General features: G+C 39.7%; 1 protein-coding gene and 1 long non-coding RNA gene across 6 annotated transcripts in view; one reads left to right on the top strand and one right to left on the bottom strand.

The window, feature by feature from the left end:
* The window catches only part of LOC138248820 (uncharacterized), a 47,342-nt gene extending 40,469 nt beyond the window's left edge, over positions 1–6,873 (bottom strand). Inside the window, exon 1 of one of the 2 annotated variants that reach the window (XR_011194646.1) lies at positions 6,780–6,873. This is a non-coding gene — a long non-coding RNA (uncharacterized lncRNA). The remainder of the gene's footprint in view (positions 1–6,779) is intronic. The other variant, XR_011194645.1, reaches the window with a different exon arrangement.
* The window catches only part of LOC138248803 (uncharacterized), a 254,919-nt gene that overhangs the window by 43,160 nt on the left and 199,459 nt on the right, over positions 1–12,300 (top strand). The gene's annotated exons all lie outside the window — the stretch shown is intronic.

The raw sequence follows: 12,300 nt of genomic DNA, 5'->3' as shown, positions 1-12,300 counted from the left end.
AAGGAAGAAGCAAACATTTATAGTAATTTAACATTAGATGGCTCACCCACTTTGACCTTTTTGTATATGAAATAGATGAAAACCTGACTAATTTTCCAGCAATCTACCAAATGTGTTATTCCATTGAAAAGGACCCTAAACAAAAGGTCTCACCAACACTGCTTAACCTTCAGCAATTAAGTAGTGCGCTCATCTGGTTCATATGCCTTGAAAATTTAGATTTACCAGTCAAGTAAACTATCTGGATGCAGCTAGCATGCCTAACAGGGTAATTGAGAGAGTCCCCTACCCCAAAAGCTTCCTATAACACCATTAGTGAATATAAATTAAATATACCTGGACCATGGACTTAATGATATGGCATCCTCAATGTGTCTTGAATCAGTGTTATTGACACAGTATACCCACAGAAGAGCTTACATTGTTAGTTTTAAATAGCTGTATGGAATTTAGTCCAATCCTGTTGTATATGATTGCTTTAATTTTCTCAACTGTGCCATAATGGGGTGCACAGCGCATCTGTCTTAAGACCACATTCTTTAACCTTTTATGTTGTCATACCACATATCTCTTTATTATTATTATGTATAATGTATATGTATCATATGATATCCCTCAAGGTGAGGAGGCTCAGGTACCCTCGTATGTTGAGGAAGATAACTGCCAACTGTCTCAAGAATGTAAAATATTGCACTGACATATCCTGGTGAGAAAGTCTGCCAACATTCAGAGAGATGGCAACGTTAATATAAGAACTGACTGGCCCTTTTCACATCATGCATTTCCTACATGTATTACACTTATTTCAGCATCCTAATTTGTACCCTACTCTTAATGTAGTAGTTCCATCAATAGAATCCATTTAAACCTCCTAATCATGCCCAATGCATTCCACCTGTTTACTCAAAATTTTCACTAAAATAGGGAAACATTAAAACTGCAGTTTTGGGAACACACTGACGCAATTCCAAGAAATTAGATCTAGCCACCTCCTTCTCATACGAAACTTGGAAACTTCTCTTTTTCACCTTATATTTAGTTTGAAGGTCCCTAAATGTGGGCTCCATCCTTACTGGCAATATATCATGTCCAAGGGCATGAAGACATTTGCTCTACAGTAGGACCAAATCTGTAACACCTTTGGTGTGTGACTCTACCCTTCTAGTTTCACTATGAGCAGAACCTGTCCTTTTAGTAAATTTTATTAGTAGGATAATTCAAGACGTTATCACCCTCAATCGTAGTACAAAGTTTAAAACTGGAAGTACCCTGCATGTATTTCATTGGTGGGCATAATCATACCTTGGGAAGATGAAATGTGTATATAATTCAAGGGGGTTAACCCTTTAATTGAAATCATCAGTTTTATTAGTTTCTCTATTATCTGCTACGTGTTGAATGAGCCATTTGATCTAATATTTTCCAGTGGTTCAAACCCACTAATTGCTAACCAGTCATTTCTAACCCTGGCATGATGGCTCAGCATTATTGTATTGTGGACATTCTGAAGGACATGCATGCTAACGTTGAAAGGAAGGTCCATCGATAACATATTACATTCTTGCCATGCTGGTTAACAATGAACGGATGGCCTACGTGGATATTCTTGGGGATCTTTTACTGCGCCTGCCATGATAGCCTTTTAATGATGTATTGTAGCAGCTAATGGGGACAAACTGTCTAACTCTAACATGATGCCCATCAGTGACATACTTCTGGCCAACTGGAAGGTTGATCACAGACTTAACTTATTGATATTTGTGAGGTCATTCTTCTTTACCGTGTGGTGATGGCCCACCAGTGATATATTCCTGTGTATTATTGGTGACATCATGCACGCTCCATGACACATTGTGGCCATTCTTGGGGACATGCTACCAAATCGTGACTTGATGGCCATGACGTATCTATATTCTTAGGGACATGCTGGCTAACCACAATGTAATGATGGCCGGTCATTGATATGTATCTGTGCATTGCTGGTGACATGTTGGCTAAGTGACATGTGGGCTATCAGTGACATATATCTGGGCATTCTTGATGATATGCTGGCTATTCCTGACTTGATGATGGCCCATCAGTGACATATTTCCGAGCATTATTGGTGGCATTCTGGCTATTCCTGCATAATAGTCGCCCACCATTCTTAAATGTGCTCCAATTCTTGGTTGCATTCTGGATACCCATCCCATCACAATATCATAAATAACCTAGACATACATAATGTTCTATCTTAGCTTACCAGGGCCATTTTTATAACATTATGGCTATGCCTGACATGAAAGACTCAGGACTTAAGGACGAAATATGTATCATCTAAAAATACAGATGTGGTATTTTTGGGACAAAAAAATAACAATATATATGAAAAGAGAAATGGCAGGCTTTTGTCTGCGTGAATATGTCTATCATAGAGAAATGTCTGTAGTTTCAGAAACAAACAAGGTAATGTTTTAGACAAAATAGTTGCATTTCTGAAACATATTTTAAAAAGATATGATTGATAACTCAAGCCTTATATTGGTGGAGCCTTCTTCCTTCCTGGATGGAGGCATTTTATAATCTTTATCAATAAAGTTTTTCTGATATTGTCCGTCTTGCTTCCTGAATCATGGATATGTGAGGCTGCTGTAATCTATCTGCTTTCTGATCCTGTGTAATTGAGCAGAAATATTGATATGTGAGTTAGTAAGATTTTTAGGTTGAGCCTAGGCATCACTTGCGCTGTCTCGATGACCTGTTGTATCTCTTTTGTGGGCTTGAACTCAGCCCACTGCTTCTACTTTGTCTCTTTGCTTGTCCTTGAAAAATCCTTGCTTGCTAGTGGATAATTTGTCTTCGTGGTCCCTCCTTTTTGTAACTCGTTCACTCCCATGGAGCAGCCCTCTTAACTTGTAGACTTCCACTTTTTTCTATTTTACTTTCTGCTTCAGAGCAATTTTTTAAAGTGCTAGCAGCTCTTCACACTTGCAATCGTGGTTTGAGTGGCTACGTGCTTTTATATTGTTTTGACTAAGCTGCAATGTTAGAGGTTCGGTCTTGGTGTGTGATTGTTTACTGTGTTTGTCGGATTTGAAAGTGAGGGCACTCATTTTGTTTATTCTGGGTAATGTAATGTTGAGTTTATGTTTTAAAATATATTCTTTGCTGGAATTACTTTTCTGTACGTTCCGTACATTTCTGTTGCATGCATTGTTTTGTTTGTTTGTGTTGTTTTGTAAATAGAAGAAGAAGATTTACATTTCAGTTTGTTTCGTCCATTTGTGTTTTAGGTAGTTTTTTCGTAAATATTAATTTTGCTGTGTAAATCTGCTTTTATTTTTAATGCCTGTTCTTTGAACATTGGTATTAAGTTTTTACCATGAAGCATTTTGCGGGTGACTAACAAGTTGTAGTTTACATTTTATTTCCTTGTTCAATAGGTTTATTACTGATTTGTTACTGTGGTTAAATGCTGTAAACATATTTGCACTTTCCTTTGTTTTGTGTATTTATGTTTGAAGGTGACTTTACCAAACTGTTTTTTGTTACTTATGTTAGGTAAGTTATAATTACTAATACATAAAACTCCCTGCCACCCCTGACCCCTCCCAGTGACATCTGATGCCATCTGTGCACAATCAGCATTTCCAGCACCCTGCAAAAGTGCTTTATTTTTTTTCTCTGCTGAAGAAGGGATGAACCCAGAAACACGTATATGTGTCCAGAGATGCACAGCAAAGGCTGCACCTATTTAGAGGTGAAATATTTAAAATTAACTGAGTACCATTTTTATCTAGAGACTTAGGGGAACACAGAATAGAAGAACAAATGTTATTGCCCCTTGTCTTTCTCTACATGTTTTCCTTCTAAATGTAAGACAGTGTGTAATAGAGAAGTCTATTTGAGAAATGCCCTGTAATTTATATGCTAGTATGGGGACCACAGAATTCAGAGATGTGCAAAAAAAACACTGCTTCTCAACACCCTATCTTGTGCTCATTTTGGAAACACAAAGGTTTCCCTGATGCCTATTTTTCACTCTTTATATTTCATCACATGAATTCCTGTATACTTGGTATACAATGAAAACCCATTGCAAGGTGCAGCTCATTTATTGGCTCGGAGTACCTAGAGTTCTTGCTGAACCTACAAGCCCTATATATCCCTCGACCCAGAAGAGTCCAGCAGACATAATGGTATATTGCTTTTAAAAATCTGCCATAACTGAAAAAAGTGACAGAAGAAAATGTGGACAGAAATGGCTGCTTTTTTCAACTCAATTTCATTTTTTTTTTTATTTCAGCTGTTACTTTCTGTAGGAAAACCTTGAAGGATCTACACAAATGACCCCATGCTGAATTCAAAATGGTATCTACTTTTCAGAAATGTTTAGCTGTCAGGGATCCAGCATTGATTTTACACCCATTTCTGTCACTAACTGTAATGAGGCTGAAAGCACAAAAAATAGTAAAAAAGGGGTATGTCCCAGTAAAATGCCAAAACTGTGCTGAAAAATGTGTTTTTCTGATACAAGTCTGCCTGTTCCTGAAAGCTGGGAAGATGGTGATTTTAGCACTGCAAACCCTTTGGTGATGCCACTTTAGGGATAAAACCATATGCTTTCTTCTGCAGCACTGTTTTCCCATTTTTCTCAAAAAAACGATTTTTTTTCTGAATTTTGGCTAATTTCTTGGTCTCCTCATGGGGAACCCACAAACTCTGGGTAGCTTTAGAATCCCTAGGATGTTGGGAAAAAGGGCGCAAATTTGGTGCGGATAGTTTATATGGACAAAAAGTTATGAGGGCCTAAGTGCAAACTACCCCAAATAGCAAAAAAAATGCTCAGCACCCAAGGGGGGTAAGGCATGGCAGCAAAGGGGTTAAATAATGATGCACTTTTCCAAACCCGGTCCCCCCCAATGGAAAAGCGGCTCTTTCCTCTCAGCTTTCCGGGAAAACACATTATTACCGATCCGTCTACTATGGCTGTGTTTGTCTGTTTATTATTTACACTGATATTAAAGTAGAGGCATGTTCTAGGAGTGCAGCGCTACCATAACCTTAAAATATTTTGAGACCGCTGGTGTTGAAGAAGGGAAGTACGTCTCCCATGTTTGGGCATGTTCTGTGATTTGCATAGTACATGTTTTTTGCAGCAGGTATATTAATCCTTTGAGCTACCTTACATGAGCTATAACTGCCAATACAGGCAACTTAGGGCTCTTTCAAGCAGGTACATAAATTAAGTAAAGTATCTTGGCACTTTGATAGTTGCCAGAAATCAGTTTGAAATGCAAGCAACTGTTTTTTTTCTTTCAAAATAATGCACTTGTAGAAAACAGCCCCCTTGCCCAACTGTAAAAGCGGCCTCCTCCCTTCTCGTCTTCTGGGTAAATGCAAAATTCCTGGTAGGGTTAGTGTGGCTGTGTTTGTTTGTTCATGTTTTTTCACTGTTATTAAATGTTAGAGGCTTTTCCAGAAGTGCATCTCTCCCGTAAACTAAAACTATATTTATCTTGTTGCGGCAGAAGGTATATTCAAATGCTAAAGGCTGGTTGCAGGATTGTCCCGCACCCAACACCTACAAATAGGTTCACTTTTCTGCCGGAGAAGAAGGCCAATAATCACACTTCTGTATTTTTCATCAGTTATTGTTTTATGCAGTGTTTCATGTTTGGTCATGTTTTGTGATTTGTATTGTACGCGTTGTTTGCAGCAGGTAATCCTCTGCGCTACCTTAGACAAGCTATAACTTGTGGAGGTATATTAACTCTGTGCGCTATCTTAGATGAGATATATTTGCCAATACACAACACTATGAACTCTCCTCAACAGATACATTAAATCGTCCACCTGCTACAAAAGCAGCTTCCACCTTCAGGTTTTCTGGGGAAACGCATGATGCCCAGTCAGGCTAGTATGGCTGTGTTTGTTTATTAATTACACTGATACCAGATACCAGATACTGGTCTCAGGACTGCATCGCTAACACAAACTAAGGGGCATATTTAAGAGCCCCTAACACCATTATAATGCCACATTAGTGTCATTTTCTGATGCTAATGTGGGGTTAGAAGGCCAAAAACGCTACGCCATATTTACAAACTGCCGCAATATATGCATTGCCCCACTTTGTAACCCTTTCGCTACATTATGCCTGTGCCAGCCATAATGTATGCACAGGGGGCGTTCACCTTTTAGGGGGCTGAGAAAATAACACAAGGATTGTAACAGAGCAGACTTTAAAAGGGGGCATGCCATTGAATACAATGGGCTCCTATGTACTCTGCAGGAGTAGCCCCAAAATGTTGGCACTACTCCTGCAGAGCACATCAATAGCGTTGTATGCCATATTTTAAATATGGCGCACGCATGGTGGCGGTAGGGGGGTGCTAAAGGGCGCAAGAAATATGCCCCAAATATATTTTTATCTGGCTACCAGCAGCATGTATATTAACATGAGCTAGACCTAGCAATACAGGAAACTTAGGCCCATATTTATACTTTTTTAGCGCCGCATTTGCGCCGCTTTTTGACGCAAAACAGCGCAAACTTGCAAAATAACACTTTTTGATGCAAAAACGGCGCAAAGTTACAAAATAATTGTATTTTGTAAGTTTGCGCAGTTTTTGCGTCAAAAAGCGGCGCAAATGCGGCTCTAAAAAAGTATAAATATGGGCCTTAGAGCTCTCTTCAGCATGTACATGAATTAGAAAAGGTGTTTTTGCAATTTGATAAGTGCCAGAAAACGGAGGTAGAAGGAAGTCTTCCTTTAAAAAAACAAAATTATTACGCACCTCTACAAAAGCGCTTTCCCCATTCCCTCCTGCACAAGCAGCCCTCACGGTGTCAGTCTTCTGGGAAACGCACGATGCCCGGCATGGGTAGTGTCACTGTGTGTCTGTGTATTCTTTACACTGATGTTAAATGTCAGAGGCTGGTTTCAGGAATGCAGCGCTACTACAAGTTTCAAATATCTCCATTTCGCCGCTGGAGAATAAGGGTAATAACTATATTCCTGTATGTTTCATTTGTCACTGTTTTCCGCAGTCTTTCATGTTTGGGAATATTTTGTGACCTGCATAGTACACGTTGTTTGCAGCAGGTATATCAAGCCTGTGAGCTAGAACTACCAATACACAAAACCGTGCTCCCTTTCCAGCAGATATATTATTTAATAGAGAGTATTTTGGCACTTTTATTGTTTGAAATACAAGTAGCTTTGCAGTTGTTCTTCAAATGACACACTTTTTTTCTGTCATAAAGTATTCGTTAAAAATACGCCCAAAATAAAAGTATGTCTTTAACCGATAGCTAGTATTTTTGCACAGTGTAATTTAAAGAAGCAATGAGCTATTTTTTTCTTCTTAGTTTAAAATAAAGCACCTAAACCACGACAGATGTTGCTTTATAGTTACAACAAACTTCTAGTGAGCTTGGGACTGAATCTCCTGTCTGGGCTGGACGCTTCCCTTAGTGTGCTCTAAGGAAAGTCAGTTAATGTCTGTATGTGAATCACATACACATCTGGTCACAATACAGGTAGCCATCTTTACTGTTCTTTTACAAAGGGGAGCAGTCTCGGCTTCAAACATTAACAAAGAATTCAGCCGTCTCCATTCACTTTACACTCTTTTGTGTTGCAGCCAACTGGGTTTGATCACATTTCAATCACTTGCCTGCTCAATGTTCTCCTTTCTAATACGGACCACGTGGTGTCTGTTTTGCGGTATTGACGTCCAACGTCAGAGTCTGTTTACAGCAATGCAGCGCTACAATGAGCTTAAAATACATTATTTTTGCCGCTGGAGAAGAAGACAAGTAATCACATTTCTGTATGTTTCATCCCTTACTGTTTTATGCCCTCCTCTTGTCTGGGCATATTCTGTGAACTGCAGGGGACACTTTGTTTGCTGCAGGTATATTAACACTTTACACTAGCTTACATGAGCCATAACTGCTAACAGACGATCCTCCTGTTTTTTTAACCATATATTATAATTATGAGAAGTATTGTGGCACTTTTCCAATAGCCTGGAAACTGTTGTAAATATAGGCACCTCTGCAGTCGTTTTCAAAATGTTTCACTTTTATTAAACCGGCCGCCTGCTGCAAAAGCATCCCCCACCCTTCCAGCTTCCTGGGCAAACGTAGAATGAATGCCAAGTGCGGACAGCATGGCTGTGTTTGTTTTATTATTTACACTGATATCAAATGCCAGATACTGGTTCCAGGAGTGCATGTTACCATAAACTAATCATATATTTTCCTTGCCTCCAGCAGCAAGTATGTAACCCCGCTGTGATAAAATTGCTAATCAGCAAATCTCGGAACTCTCTCCAACACATATATTAATTAGTAAATGCATTTTGGCACTTTTATATTTACCTGAGTACTGTTGAAAACACAATGCACTCTACAGTTGTTTTCAAAATGATTCTCTTTTACAAATCCGGCATTCCGCGGAAAAAAACGGTTACCACCCTTTAGCTTCCGGGGAAAATATGACCCCCGGTATGGCTAGTGTGGATGTTTGTTTATTAGTTATACTGTAATGTCAGAGACTGTTTCCAGGAGTCCAGAACTACCACAACCTAAAAATAGGTTTGTCTTATCGTTGGAGAAGCAGGGCAACAATCACGCTTGTGTATGTTTTATCAGTTATTATTTAGACAGTGTTTTATGCTTAGTCATCTCCTGCAATCTGTATACTACACGTGGTTTGCTGCAGGTATATTAACCCTCTGCACTACCTTAGATGAGTTATATTTGTCAATATACAAAACTCCAAACTCTTCCCAGCAGCTATAAGTAGTAAAAGTTTTTTGGAACTTTTATAGTTGCCTGAAAACTGTTGGAAATACAAAGAGGCCTGCAGTTGTTTTCAGAATCATGGACTTGGACCAACTGTCCTCTCACAGCAAAAGCGGCCACCACTCTTCTAACGTCTTGGGAAAACTTAGGATGCCCTGAAAAAGCTCGTGTGGCTGTGTTTGTCTGTGTATTATTTACAATGATATCAAATGTCAGAGGCTGGTTTCAGGAGTGCAGCGCTATTACACACTACACATATATTCATCTCACTGCCCCTTACACATGCATATCATTACACTTTTACTTTTTGGTGCGAATGCTAAACAATAACAACAAAAAAGACAAAAATAGTAAACCTGCATTCACACCCAAAAGGCAAGACCTATTGGCTATTCCAATGCTTGTTATACACAGGCCTTTAGCTAGAAAGAGCAGCACTGGAGGTTCTGGTACATAGCTGGAATCTTTAGCTTCCGGGGAAACACTTGACCCCCGGTACGGCTAGTGTGGCTGTTTGTTTATTAGTTATACTGATATGTAATGTCAGGGGCTGTTTCCAGGAGGGCAGCACTACCACAACCTAAAAATAGGTCCATCTTGCCGCTGGAGAAGCAGGGCAACAATCACACTTGAGTATGTTTTATCGGGTATTGTTTTTCACAGTGTTTTATGTTTAGTCATGTGCTGTGATCTATATAGTAACCATTGTTTGCAGTAGGTATATTAACCCTCCGCGCTACTTTAGATGAGCTATAATGGCTGCATGTAGTAAACGTTTTTTGGAACTTTTTTTAGTTGCCTGAAAACTGTAGGAAATACAGAGAGCACTGCAGTTGTTTTCAAAATTATGCACTTGCACCAAACTGTCCTCTCGCAGCAAAAGCGGCCACCACCCTTCTAACTTCTTGGGAAAACTTAGGATGCCCTAAACAGCTCGTGTGGCTGTGTTTGTCTGTGTATTATTTACAATGATATCACATGTCAGAGGCTGGTTCCAGGAGTGCAACGCTATTACAAACTACACATATATTCATCTCACCGCCACTCACACATACACATCATTACACTTTTACTTTTTGGTGCTAATTCTAAACAAGAACAACAAAAAAGACAAACATATTAAACCTGCATTCAATTCCAAAAGGCGAGACCTATTGGCTATGCCAATGCCTGTTCTTGCTAAGCTGTCTATGATTTGTAATTGTGAGCGTTGTATAACTTTTGATTTGTTCACTCTGCCCCTTGCACATAGAGTTCCAGCTATAACATATGACTAAGAATGTACTTGATGGAGAATGAAGTGAAGAAAATGCTGTGTACGTTTCAAAAACGACAGACTTTGTGATCATGTGTTACCAGATTTCCGTAACTGTCTGTGATATCTTGTTAGCCAACAGTGAAAGGGGATTACCATCTTTAGAAAATCTACTTAGTTGCCACCATTTCTCTGAAGGATGTTTTTAGAGAGACAGGGAGTGCATCCCAACACATCTGGGGCAGATAAATCTTGTCTGTTATACAAGTGTTGGAATATTCTAACGATGTCCATTCTAAACTTTTTTTTTTACTAAGTTTACTCCAAAATGTGCTGTAAAGTCCTCCATTTGGCCTGTTAGTTAAAAAAAAAATTCTCGGGGGAGACATGTCTGGACTCACTAAAAGGAGGACAAACGAGTATATCTAACTTGCTTGGGCCAGTCGGTCTAATTTGAGAAAGGTATTCATACCACACCATTTTTAATGTTCATTAGATGCCATCCTAGGCATGTGTAACCAACTGTGAAAAGCTACATTCACAAATAAAATGTTCTGAAGTTCATGTACGTTCGGTAAGAAGAGGTCACATTTGTATTTGATAAAGAAGTCATATTCATGACGTGGTCCATGGATTCTCACATTGAACAAGACGAACTGAGAAAAATCCAAGCAAGAGCATGTGTTGCTGAATGCATGGTCCTCAGGTTAATGGGATGGGTCTCTCAGCTAGTTATTGTCTAGATGGTAGGTTGAAATGAATTCCTCTGGCACCTGGGATCAAACAATGGTCTTACTTCATCAGATTGTCTTGAAGGAATAAAAGGGTGCTCTCAGTGAAGACTTATTGAACTGATGAAAATGATATAGCCTTAGAACCCGCCGTAGCGGGCTCTACCGGCTATTAAAGGCCCGCTCCCCGCGTTAAATGCCCGAGCCGAAGGCGAGGGCATTTAACAAGGGAGAGGGACTTTAATAGCTGGTAGAGCCCGCTACAGCGGGTTCTAAGGCTATTAGAACATTCTGCCACACAGGGCAGAATGTTCTATTAAAAAAAAAAATGTTCACGGAGCCCGAGGGGATTTAAATCCCCTCAGGCTCCGTGAGGCTTTGTTCACAGCTGTTGCTGTGAACAAAGCGAACATTGGAATGTTGGCGCTGCGGGCTTTTACCGGCCAGTAAAAGCCCGCAGCACTCCATTGTTTTCAATGGAGCCTCCAGCATTCCAATGTTCTAATAAGAGTTAGAGAATTCTCAGATTGGTTTGGCAGGTGCTCCCTATTGGCTCTTTCATTAATTGCTATGTCAGTGGACCAACGCTTCACTGTCTGAGCTGTTAAAGCATATATTGTTAAAGCCACGTATTTTTTTTTCTTCTTTTATACATTTTTTATAGTGCAGGAAGCAAAGGATAAAACTGAAACTTAAGCTAGGTGCAAGTAAGCAGGTACCTAACTCTTGTAGGAAAATCGTAGATGTCATTCAGAAGGAGAGTATGTTAGAAAGCTGACTTCAATAAACCTGCAGTTTCTTGCTCATCTATGCCAACTTAAAAATGAGGCTCTGCTTACTTAAAGAGTAAGGCTAATGCAGTGTACAACATCAGAATACAAAATGGCAGTATGTTTTAAATGTGTGGTAATGTGCAATAATGCAAAGACGTCGGTAGTACTTCAAGCAGGTATAAAATTAGTTTTACACAACCCATCCCACAAGATACCAAGGCCCATATTTATGTAAAGTTAGCGCCGCCTTAGCATCATTATTTTCTTTACGCTAAAGTGGCACTAACTTAACTCCATATTTATATTTTGACGCTAGACCCGTCTAGCGTTATAATATGTGAGTCAGCGTCATTTTCTGGAAGCACCAACCCACCTGCGTCACATTGCGACAGTGATATGCAAGGTAGGCATTCCCTTCCAAAAAATGATTCTAGTCCTCCAGCGCCATATTTACCTCTCGACACAAAAACGACACACACTAAGGAGGCAGATCTAAAAAATTATGCTAATCCTGATTAGCGCCAAAATTTAACGCCTGATAGACAAGGCATTAATGAGAGGCCACACAACACCACTTAAGAAACGCACACATAAGGAGCATTATCAACCTCCAGGACAACATGGAAGTGCCACTGCTCCAGCTTGGCACAGGCCACAGAATTCAGCCACGACAAGAGGTCCCCCCACCACCACTGCAGAAACCCCAAACACCACCACAGCAGCCCCATAGGCAGTGCAGACAGCG

This window comes from Pleurodeles waltl, chromosome 1_2 (assembly GCF_031143425.1).
Source record: "Pleurodeles waltl isolate 20211129_DDA chromosome 1_2, aPleWal1.hap1.20221129, whole genome shotgun sequence".
In the NCBI taxonomy this organism is placed as follows: domain Eukaryota; kingdom Metazoa; phylum Chordata; class Amphibia; order Caudata; family Salamandridae; genus Pleurodeles; species Pleurodeles waltl.
The sequence above is the reverse complement of the archived record's forward strand: the minus strand, read 5'-3'. Positions and strand labels throughout refer to the sequence as shown.